This window comes from Schistocerca serialis, chromosome 3 (genome assembly GCF_023864345.2).
Source record: "Schistocerca serialis cubense isolate TAMUIC-IGC-003099 chromosome 3, iqSchSeri2.2, whole genome shotgun sequence".
Lineage (NCBI taxonomy): Eukaryota > Metazoa > Arthropoda > Insecta > Orthoptera > Acrididae > Schistocerca > Schistocerca serialis.
The window spans coordinates 1067837359-1067849649 of record NC_064640.1 but is presented as its reverse complement, the minus strand read 5'-3'; positions in this window follow the sequence as shown (position 1 = coordinate 1067849649).

The window sequence follows — 12291 nt, the reverse complement described above, 5'->3', positions numbered from 1 at the left end:
TGCAGTGGTGTATCAGAAACTAATACTGGTCTCACAGGGAGTGCCCAAAGCACCAACTGTAAGAAGAGTCTCTATTCTTGTACTTAACGCAACATTGTGCCTTTTGTATTTCATTCCGATGCGATTTCTGTGTTTCATCGTCAATATGAAGGTCCTAGGATTACATTGAACCTGCTGAGGAGTATCGGAAACTAATACTAGTCTCACAGGGAATGCTGAAAACACCGACTGTAAGAAGAGTCTCTATTCTTGTATTTACGCGTCAGTTTGCCTTTTGTATTTCATTGCGATGCGATTTCTGTGTTTCATCGTCAATGTGGAGGTCCAAGGAATACATTGAACCTGCAGTGGTGTATCGGAAACTAATACTGGTCTCACAGGGAATGCTCAAAGCACCGACTGTAAGTACAGTCTCTATTCTTGTACTTAAGGCGACATTGTGCCTTTTGTATTTAATTCCGATGCGATTTCTGTGTGTCATCGTCAATGTGAAGGTCCAAGGAATACATTGAACCTGCAGTGGTGTATCGGAAACTAATACTGGTCTCACAGGGAATGCTCAAAGCACCGACTGTAAGAAGAATCTCTATTCTTGTACTTATGACGGCATTGTGCCTTTTGTAATTAATTTCGATGCGATTTCTGTGTTTTATCGTCAATGTGAAGGTCCAAGGAATACATTGAACCTGCAGTGGTGTATCAGAAACTAATACTGGTCTCACAGGGAATGCCCAAAGCACCGACTTTAAGAAGAGTCTCTATTCTTGTACTTAACGCAACATTGTGCCTTTTGTATTTCATTCCGATGCGATTTCTGTGTTTCATCGTCAATATGAAGGTCCTAGGAATACATTGAACCTGCTGAGGAATATCGGAAACTAATACTGGTCTCACAGGGAATGCTGAAAACACCGTCTGTAAGAAGAGTCTCTATTCTTGTACTTACGCGGCAGTTTGCCTTTTGTATTTCATTCCGATGCGATTTCTGTGTTTCATCGTCAATGTGAAGGTCCAAGGAATACATTGAACTTGCAGTGGTGTATCGGAAACTAATAATGGTCTCACAGGGAATGCTCAAAGCACCGACTGTAAGAAGAGTCTCTATTCTTGTACTTAAGGCGACATTGTGCCTTTTGTATTTAATTCCGATGCGATTTCGGTGTTTCATCGTCAATGAGAAGGTCCAAGGAATACATTGAACCTGCAGTGGTGTATCGGAAACTAATACTGGTCTCACAGGGAATGCTCAAAGCACCGACTGTAAGAAGAGTCTCTATTCTTCGACTTATGACGGCATTGTGCCTTTTGTAATTAATTCCGATGTGATTTCTGTGTTTCATAGTCAATATGAAGGTCCTAGGAATACATTGAACCTGCTGAGGTGTATCGGAATCTAATACTGGTCTCACAGGGAATGCTGAAAGCACCGACTGTAAGAAGAGTCTCTATTCATGTACTTACGCCGCAGTATAACTTTTGTATTTCATTACGATGCGATTTCTGTGTTTCATCGTCAATGTGAAGGTCCAAGGAATACATTGAACCTAGAGTGGTGTATCGGAAACTAATTCTGGTCTCACAGGGAATGCTCAAAGCACCGACAGTAAGAAGAGTCTCTATTCTTGTACTTAAGGCGACATTGTGCTTTTTGTATTTAATTCCCATGCGATTTCTGTATTTCATCGTCAATGTGAAGATCCTAGGAATACATTGAACCTGCTGAGGTGTATCGGAAACTAATACAGGTCTCACAGGGAAAGCTGGAATCACCGACTGTAAGAAGAATCTCTATTCTTGTACTTACGCGGCAGTTTGCCTTCTGTATTTCATTCCGATGCGATTTCTGTGTTTCATCGTCAATGTGAATGTCCATGGAATACATTGATCCTGGAGTGGTGTATCGGAAACTAATACAGGTCTCACAGGGAATGCCCAAAGCACCGACTGTAAGAAGAATCTCTATTCTTGTACTTACTCGGCAGTTTGCCTTTTGTATTTCATTCCGATGCGATTTCTGTGTTTCATCGTCAATGTGATGGTCCAAGGAATTCATTGAACATGCAGTGGTGTATTGGAAACTATTACTGGTCTCACAGGGAATGCTCAAAGCACCGACTGTAAGAAGAGTCTCTATTCTTGTACTTAAGGCGGCATTGCACCTTTTGTATATAATTCCGATGCGATTTCTGTGTTTCATCGTCAATGTGATGGTCCAAGGAATACATAGAACCTGCAGTGGTGTTTCGGAAAATAATACTGTTCTCACAGGGAATGCTCAAAGCACCGACTGTAAGAAGAGTCTCTATTCTTGTGCTTATGACATCATTGTGCCTTTTGAAATTAATTCCGATGCGATTTCTGTGTTTCGTCGTCAATGTGACGGTCCAAGGAATACATTGAACCTGCAGTGGTGTATCAGAAACTAATACTGGTCTCAAAGGGAATGCTCAAAGCACCGACTGTAAGAAGAGTCTCTATTTTTGTACTTACGCGGCAGTTTACCTTTTGTATTTCATTCCGATGCGATTTCTGTGTTTCATCGTCAATGTGAAGGTCCAAGGAATACATTGAACCTGGAGTGGTGTATCGGAAACTAATTCTGGTCTCTCAGGGAATGCTCAAAGCACCGACAGTAAGAAGAGTCTCTATTCTTGTACTTAAGGCGACATTGTGCTTTTTGTATTTAATTCCGATGCGATTTCTGAGTTTCATCGTCAATGTGAAGGTCCCAGAAATACATTGATCCTGCTGAGGTGTATAGGAAACTAATACAGGTCTCACAGGTAAAGCTGGAAGCACCGACTGTAAGAAGAGTCTCTATTCTTGTACTTATGACGGCATTGTGCCTTTTGTAATTAATTCCGATGCGATTTCTGTGTTTCATCGTCAATGTGAAGGTCCAAGGAATACATTGAACCTGCAGTGGTGTATCAGAAACTAATACTGGTCTCAAAGGAAATGCTCAAAGCACCGACTGTAAGAAGAGTCTCTAATCTTGTACTTAAGGCGGCATTGCGCCTTTTGTATTTAATTCCGATGTGATTTCTGTGTTTCATCTTCAATGTCAAGGTCCAAGGAATACATTGAACCAGCAGTGGTGTATCGGAAACTAATACTGGTCTCACAAGGAATGCTCAAAGCACCGACTGTAAGAGGAGTCTCTGTTATTGTACTTATGACATCATTGTGCCTTTTGTATTTAATTCCGATGCGATTTCTGTTTTTCAACGTCAATGTGAAGGTCCAAGGAATACATTGAACCTGCAGTGGTGTATCGGAAACTAATACTGGTCTCAAAGGGAATGCTCAAAGCATCGACTGTAAGAAGAGTCTCTATTCTTGTACTTAAGGCGGCATTGCGCCTTTTGTATTTAATTCCGATGCGATTTCTGTGTTTCATCGTCAATGTGAAGGTGCAAGGAATACATTGAACCTGCAGTGGTGTATCGGAAACTAATACTGGTCTCACAGGGAATGCTGAAAACACCGACTGTAAGAAGAGTCTCTATTCTTGTACTTATGACGGCATTGTGCCTTTTGCAATTAATTCCGATGCGAATTCTGTGTTTCATCGTCAATGTGAAGGTCCAAGGAATACATTGAACCTGCAGTGGTGTATCAGAAACTAATACTGGTCTCAAAGGGAATGCTCAAAGCACCGACTGTAAGAAGAGTCTCTATTCTTGTACTTATGACGGCACTGTGCCTTTTGTAATGAATTCCGATGCGATTTCTGTGTTTCATCGTCAATGTGAAGGTCCAAGGAATACATTGAACCTGCAGTGGTGTATCAGAAACTAATACTGGTCACAAAGGGAATGCTCAAAGCACCGACTGTAAGAAGAGTCTCTATTCTTGTACTTAAGGCGGCATTGCGCCTTTTGTATTTAATTCCGAGCGATTTCTGTGTTTCATCGTCAATGTGAAGGTGCAAGGAATACATTGAACCTGCAGTGGTGTATCGGAAACTAGTACTGGTCTCACAGGGAATGCTCAAAGCATAAGAAGAGTCTCTATTCTTGTACTTAACGCAACATTGTGCCTTTTGTAATTCATTCCAATGCGATTTCTGTGTTTCATCGTCAATATGAAGGTCCAAGGAATACCTTGAACCTGCAGTGGTGTATCAGAACTAATACTGGTCTCACAGGGAATGTTAAAAGCACCGACTGTAAGAAGAGTCTCCATTCTTGTACTTAAGGCGACATTGTGCCTTTTGTATTTAATTCCGATGCGATATCTGTGTTTCATCGTCAATGTGAAGGTCCTAGGTATACATTGAACCTGCAGTGGTGTATCGGAAACTAATACTGGTCTCACAGGGAATGCTCAAAGCACCGACTGTAAGAAGAGTCTCTATTCTTGTACTTATGACGGCATTGTGCCTTTTGTAATTAATTCCGATGCGATTTCTGTGTTTTATCGTCAATGTGAAGGTCCAAGGAATACATTGACCCTGCAGTGGTGTATCAGAAACTAATACTGGTCTCACAGGGAATGCCCAAAGCACCGACTGTAAGAAGAGTCTATATTCCTGTACTTATGACGGCATAGTGCCCTTTGTAATTAATTCCGATGCGATTTCTGTGATTCATCGTCAATGTGAAGGTAGAAGGAGTACATTGAACCTGCAGTGGTGTATCAGAAACTAATACTGGTCTCAAAGGGAGTGCTCAAAGCACCTACTGTAAGAAGAGTCTCTATTCTTGTACTTAAGGCGGCATTGCGCCTTTTGTAATAAATTCCGATGCGATTTCTGTGTTTCATCGTCAATGTGAAGGTCCAAGGAATACATTGAACCTGCAGTGGTGTATCAGAAACTAATACTGGTCTGAAAGGGAATGCTCAAATCACCGACTGTAAGAAGAGTCTCTATTCTTGTACTTATGACGGCATTGTGCCTTTTGTAATTATTTCCGATGCGATTTCAGTGTTTCATCGTCAATGTGAAGGTCCAAGAAATACATTGAACCTGCAGTGGTGTATCAGAAACTAATACTGGTCTCACAGGGAATGCCCAAAGCACCGACTGTAAGAAGAGTCTATATTCTTGTACTTAAGACGGCATAGTGCCTTTTGTAACTAATTCCGATGCGATTTCTGTGTTTTATAGTCAATGTGAAGGTCCAAGGAATACCTTGAACCTGCAGTGGTGTATCAGAAACTAATACTGGTCTCACAGGGAATGTTAAAAGCACCGACTGTAAGAAGAGTCTCTATTCTTGTAATTAACGCAACATTGTGCCTTTTGTATTTCATTCCGATGCGATTTCTGTGTTTCATCGTCAATATGAAGGTCCTAGGAATACATTGAACCTGCAGTGGTGTATCGGAAACCAATACTGGTCTCACAGGGAATGCTTAAAGCACCGACTGTAAGAAGAGTCTCTATTCTTGTACTTAAGGCGACATTGTGCCTTTTGTATTTAATTCCGATGCGATTTCTGTGTTTCATCGTCAATGTGAAGGTACAAGGAATACATTGAACCTGCAGTGATGTATCGGAAACTAATACTGGTGTCACAGGGAATGCTCAAAGCACCGACTGTAAGAAGAGTCTCTATTCTTGTACTTATGACGGCATTGTGCATTTTGTAATTAATTCCGATGCGATTTCTGTGTTTTATCGTCAATGTGAAGGTCCAAGGAATACATTGAACCTGCAGTGGTGTATCAGAAACTATTATTGGTCTCACAGGGAATGCCCAAAGCACCGACTGTAAGAAGAGTCTCTATTCTTGAACTTAACGCAACATTGTGCCTTTTGTATTTCATTCCGATGCGATTTCTGTGTTTCATCGTCAATATGAAGGTATTAGGAATACATTGAACCTGCTGAGGAGTATCGGAAACTAATACTGGTCTCACAGGAAATGCTGTAAACACCGACTGTAAGAAGAGTCTCTATTCTTGTACTTATGCGGCAGTTTGCTTTTTGTATTTCATTCCGATGCGATTTCTGTGTTTCATCGTCAATGTGAGGGTCCAAGGAATACATTGAACCTGCAGTGGTGTATCGGGAACTAATACTGGTCTCACAGGGAATGCTCAAAGCACCGACTGTAAGAAGAGTCTCTATTCTTGTACTTAAGTCGACATTGTGCCTTTTTTATTTAATTCCGACGCGATTTCTGTGTTTCATCGTCAATGTGAATGTCCAAGGAATACATTGAACCTGCTGAGGTGTATCGGAAACTAATACAGGTCTCACAGGGAAAGCTGGAAGCACCGACTGTAAGAAGAATCTCTATTCTTGTACTTACGCGACAGTTTGCCTTTTGTATTTCATTCCGATGCGATTTCTGTGTTTCATCGTCAATGTGAATGTCCAAGGAAAACATTGAACCTGGAGTGGTGTATCGGAAACTAATACTGGTCTCACAAGGAATGCTCAAAGCACCGACTGTATGAAGAGTCTCTATTCTTGTACTTAAGGCGACATTGTGCCTTTTGTATTTAATTCCGATGCGATTTCTGTGTTTCATCGTCAATGTGAAGGTCCTAGGAATACATTGAACCTGCAGTGGTGTATCGGAAACTAATACTGGTCTCACAGGGAATGCTCAAAGCACCGACTGTAAGAAGAGTCTCTATTCTTGTACTTATGACGGCATTGTGCCTTTTGTAATTAATTCCGATCCGATTTCTGTGTTTTATCGTCAATGTGAAGGTCCAAGGAATTCATTGAACCTGCAGTGGTGTATCAGAAACTAATACTGGTCTCACAGGGAATGCCCAGAGCACCGACTGTAAGAAGAGTCTATATTCTTGTACTTATGACGGCATAGTGCCTTTCGTAATTAATTCCGATGCGATTTCTGTGATTCATCGTCAATGTGAAGGTCCAAGGAATACATTGATCCTGCAGTGGTGTATCAGACACTAATACTGGTCTCAAAGGGAATGCTCAAAGCACCTACTGTAAGAAGAGTCTCTATTCTTGTACTTAAGGCGGCATTGCGCCTTTTGTATTTAATTCCGATGCGATTTCTGCGTTTCATCGTCAATGTGAAGGTGCAAGGAATACATTGAACCTGCAGTGGTGTATCGGAAACTAATACTGGTCTCACCGGGAATGCTCAAAGCACCGACTGTAAGAAGAGTCTCTAATCTTGTACTTATGACGGCATTGTGCCTTTTGTAATAAATTCCGGTGCGATTTCTGTGTTTCATCGTCAATGTGAAGGTCCAAGGAATACATTGAACCTGCAGTGGTGTATCAGAAACTAATACTGGTCTCAAAGGGAATGCTCAAAGCACCGACTGTAAGAAGAGTCTCTATTCTTGTACTTATGACGGCATTGTGCCTTTTGTAATTAATTCCGATGCGATATCTGTGTTTCATCGTCAATGTGAAGGCCCAAGGAATACATTGAACCTGCAGTGGTGTATCAGAAACTAATACTGGTCTCACAGGGAATGCCCAAAGCACCGACTGTAAGAAGAGTCTATATTCTTGTACTTATGACGGCATAGTGCCTTTTGTAATTAATTCCGATGCGATTTCTGTGTTTTATCGTCAATGTGAAGGTCCAAGGAATACCTTGAACCTGCAGTGGTGTATCAGAAACTAATACTGGTCACACAGGGAATGCCCAAAGCACCGACTGTAAGAAGAGTCTCTATTCTTGTACTTAACGCAACATTGTGCCTTTTGTATTTCATACCGATGCGATTTCTGTGTTTCATCGTCAATATGAAGGTCCTAGGATTACATTGAACCTGCTGAGGTGTATCGGAAACTAATACTGGTCTCACAGGGAATGCTGAAAACTCCGACTGTAAGAAGAGTCTCTATTCTTGTATTTACGCGTCAGTTTGCCTTTTGTATTTCATTCCGATGCGATTTCTGTGTTTCATCGTCAATGTGGAGGTCCATGGAATACATTGAACCTGCAGTGGTGTATCGGAAACTAATACTGGTCTCACAGGGATTGCTCAAAGGACCGTCTGTAAGAAGTGTCTCTATTCTTGTACTTAAGGCGACGTTGTGTCTTTTGTATTTAATTCCGATGCGATTTCTGTGTTTCATCGTCAATGTGAAGGTCCAAGGAATACATTGAACCTGCAGTGGTGTATCGGAAACTAATACTGGTCTCACAGGGAATGCTCAAAGCACCGACTGTAAGAAGAATCTCTATTCTTGTACTTATGACGGCATTGTGCCTTTTGTAATTAATTCCGATGCGATTTCTGTGTTATATCGTCAATGTGAAGGTCCAAGGAACACATTGAACCTGCAGTGGTGTATCAGAAACTAATACTGGTCTCACAGGGAATGCCCAAAGCACCGACTGTAAGAAGAGTCTCTATTCTTGTACTTAACGCAACATTGTGCCTTTTGTATTTCATTCCGATGCGATTTCTGTGTTTCATCGTCAATATGAAGGTCCTAGGAATACATTGAACCTGCTGAGGAGTATCGGAAACTAATACTGGTCTCACAGGGAATGCTGAAAACACCGTCTGTAAGGAGAGTCCCTATTCTTGTACTTACGCGGCAGTTTGCCTTTTGTATTTCATTCCGATGCGATTTCTGTGTTTCATCGTCAATGTGAGGGTCCAAGGAATACATTGAACCTGCAGTGGTGTATCGGAAACTAATACTGGTCTCACAGGGAATGCTCAAAGCACCGACTGTAAGATGAGTCTCTATTCTTGTACTTAAGGCGACATTGTGCCTTTTGTATTTAATTCCGATGCGATTTCTGTGTTTCATCGTCAATGAGAAGGTCCAAGGAATACATTGAACCTGCAGTGGTGTATCGGAAACTAATACTGGTCTCACAGGGAATGCTCAAAGCACCGACTGTAAGAAGAGTCTCTATTCTTCGACTTATGACGGCATTGTGCCTTTTGTAATTAATTCCGATGTGATTTCTGTGTTTCATAGTCAATATGAAGGTCCTAGGAATACATTGACCCTGCTGAGGTGTATCGGAATCTAATACTGGTCTCACAGGGAATGCTGAAAGCACCGACTGTAAGAAGCGTCTCTATTCTTGTACTTACGCGGCAGTTTACCTTTTGTATTTCATTCCGATGCGATTTCTGTGTTTCATCGTCAATGTGAAGGTCCAAGGAATACATTGAACCTGGAGTGGTGTATCGGAAACTAATTCTGGTCTCACAGGGAATGCTCAAAGCACCGACAGTAAGAAGAGTCTCTATTCTTGTACTTAAGGCGACATTGTGCTTTTTGTATTTAATTCCCATGCGATTTCTGTGTTTCATCGTCAATGTGAAGGTCCTAGGAATACATTGAACCTGCTGAGGTGTATCGGAAACTAATACAGGTCTCTAAGGGAAAGCTGGAAGCACCGACTGTAAGATGAATCTCTATTCTTGTACTTACGCGGCAGTTTGCCTTCTGTATTTCATTCCGATGCGATATCTGTGTTTCATCGTCAATGTGAATGTCCATGGAATACATTGATCCAGGAGTGGTGTATCGGAAACTAATACAGGTCTCACAGGGAAAGCTGGAAGCACCGACTGTAAGAAGAATCTCTATTCTTGTACTTACGCGGCAGTTTGCCTTTTGTATTTCATTCCGATGCGATTTCTGTGTTTCATCGTCAATGTGAAGGTCCTAGGAATACATTGAACCTGCTGAGGTGTATCGGAATCTAATACTGGTCTCACAGGGAATGCTCAAAGCACCGACTGTAAGAAGAGTCTCTATTCTTGTACTTAAGGCGGCATTGCACCTTTTGTATTTAATTCCGATGCGATTTCTGTGTTTCATCGTCAATGAGATGGTCCAAGGAATACATTGAACCTGCAGTGGTGTATCAGAAACTAATACTGGTCTCACAGGGAATGCCCAAAGCACCGACTGTAAGAAGAGTCTATATTCTTGTACTTATGACGGCATAGTGCCTTTTGTAATTAATTCCGATGCGATTTCTGTGTTTTATCGTCAATGTGAAGGTCCAAGGAATACCTTGAACCTGCAGTGGTGTATCAGAAACTAATACTGGTCACACAGGGAATGCCCAAAGCACCGACTGTAAGAAGAGTCTCTATTCTTGTACTTAACGCAACATTGTGCCTTTTGTATTTCATACCGATGCGATTTCTGTGTTTCATCGTCAATATGAAGGTCCTAGGATTACATTGAACCTGCTGAGGTGTATCGGAAACTAATACTGGTCTCACAGGGAATGCTGAAAACTCCGACTGTAAGAAGAGTCTCTATTCTTGTATTTACGCGTCAGTTTGCCTTTTGTATTTCATTCCGATGCGATTTCTGTGTTTCATCGTCAATGTGGAGGTCCATGGAATACATTGAACCTGCAGTGGTGTATCGGAAACTAATACTGGTCTCACAGGGATTGCTCAAAGGACCGTCTGTAAGAAGTGTCTCTATTCTTGTACTTAAGGCGACGTTGTGCCTTTTGTATTTAATTCCGATGCGATTTCTGTGTTTCATCGTCAATGTGAAGGTCCAAGGAATACATTGAACCTGCAGTGGTGTATCGGAAACTAATACTGGTCTCACAGGGAATGCTCAAAGCACCGACTGTAAGAAGAATCTCTATTCTTGTACTTATGACGGCATTGTGCCTTTTGTAATTAATTCCGATGCGATTTCTGTGTTATATCGTCAATGTGAAGGTCCAAGGAACACATTGAACCTGCAGTGGTGTATCAGAAACTAATACTGGTCTCACAGGGAATGCCCAAAGCACCGACTGTAAGAAGAGTCTCTATTCTTGTACTTAACGCAACATTGTGCCTTTTGTATTTCATTCCGATGCGATTTCTGTGTTTCATCGTCAATATGAAGGTCCTAGGAATACATTGAACCTGCTGAGGAGTATCGGAAACTAATACTGGTCTCACAGGGAATGCTGAAAACACCGTCTGTAAGGAGAGTCCCTATTCTTGTACTTACGCGGCAGTTTGCCTTTTGTATTTCATTCCGATGCGATTTCTGTGTTTCATCGTCAATGTGAGGGTCCAAGGAATACATTGAACCTGCAGTGGTGTATCGGAAACTAATACTGGTCTCACAGGGAATGCTCAAAGCACCGACTGTAAGATGAGTCTCTATTCTTGTACTTAAGGCGACATTGTGCCTTTTGTATTTAATTCCGATGCGATTTCTGTGTTTCATCGTCAATGAGAAGGTCCAAGGAATACATTGAACCTGCAGTGGTGTATCGGAAACTAATACTGGTCTCACAGGGAATGCTCAAAGCACCGACTGTAAGAAGAGTCTCTATTCTTCGACTTATGACGGCATTGTGCCTTTTGTAATTAATTCCGATGTGATTTCTGTGTTTCATAGTCAATATGAAGGTCCTAGGAATACATTGACCCTGCTGAGGTGTATCGGAATCTAATACTGGTCTCACAGGGAATGCTGAAAGCACCGACTGTAAGAAGCGTCTCTATTCTTGTACTTACGCGGCAGTTTACCTTTTGTATTTCATTCCGATGCGATTTCTGTGTTTCATCGTCAATGTGAAGGTCCAAGGAATACATTGAACCTGGAGTGGTGTATCGGAAACTAATTCTGGTCTCACAGGGAATGCTCAAAGCACCGACAGTAAGAAGAGTCTCTATTCTTGTACTTAAGGCGACATTGTGCTTTTTGTATTTAATTCCCATGCGATTTCTGTGTTTCATCGTCAATGTGAAGGTCCTAGGAATACATTGAACCTGCTGAGGTGTATCGGAAACTAATACAGGTCTCTAAGAGAAAGCTGGAAGCACCGACTGTAAGATGAATCTCTATTCTTGTACTTACGCGGCAGTTTGCCTTCTGTATTTCATTCCGATGCGATATCTGTGTTTCATCGTCAATGTGAATGTCCATGGAATACATTGATCCAGGAGTGGTGTATCGGAAACTAATACAGGTCTCACAGGGAAAGCTGGAAGCACCGACTGTAAGAAGAATCTCTATTCTTGTACTTACGCGGCAGTTTGCCTTTTGTATTTCATTCCGATGCGATTTCTGTGTTTCATCGTCAATGTGAAGGTCCTAGGAATACATTGAACCTGCTGAGGTGTATCGGAATCTAATACTGGTCTCACAGGGAATGCTCAAAGCACCGACTGTAAGAAGAGTCTCTATTCTTGTACTTAAGGCGGCATTGCACCTTTTGTATTTAATTCCGATGCGATTTCTGTGTTTCATCGTCAATGAGATGGTCCAAGGAATACATTGAACCTGCAATGGTGTTTCAGAAACTAATACTGTTCTCACAGGGAATGCTCAAAGCACCGACTGTAAGAAGAGTCTTTATTCTTGTACTTATGACATCATTGTGCCTTTTG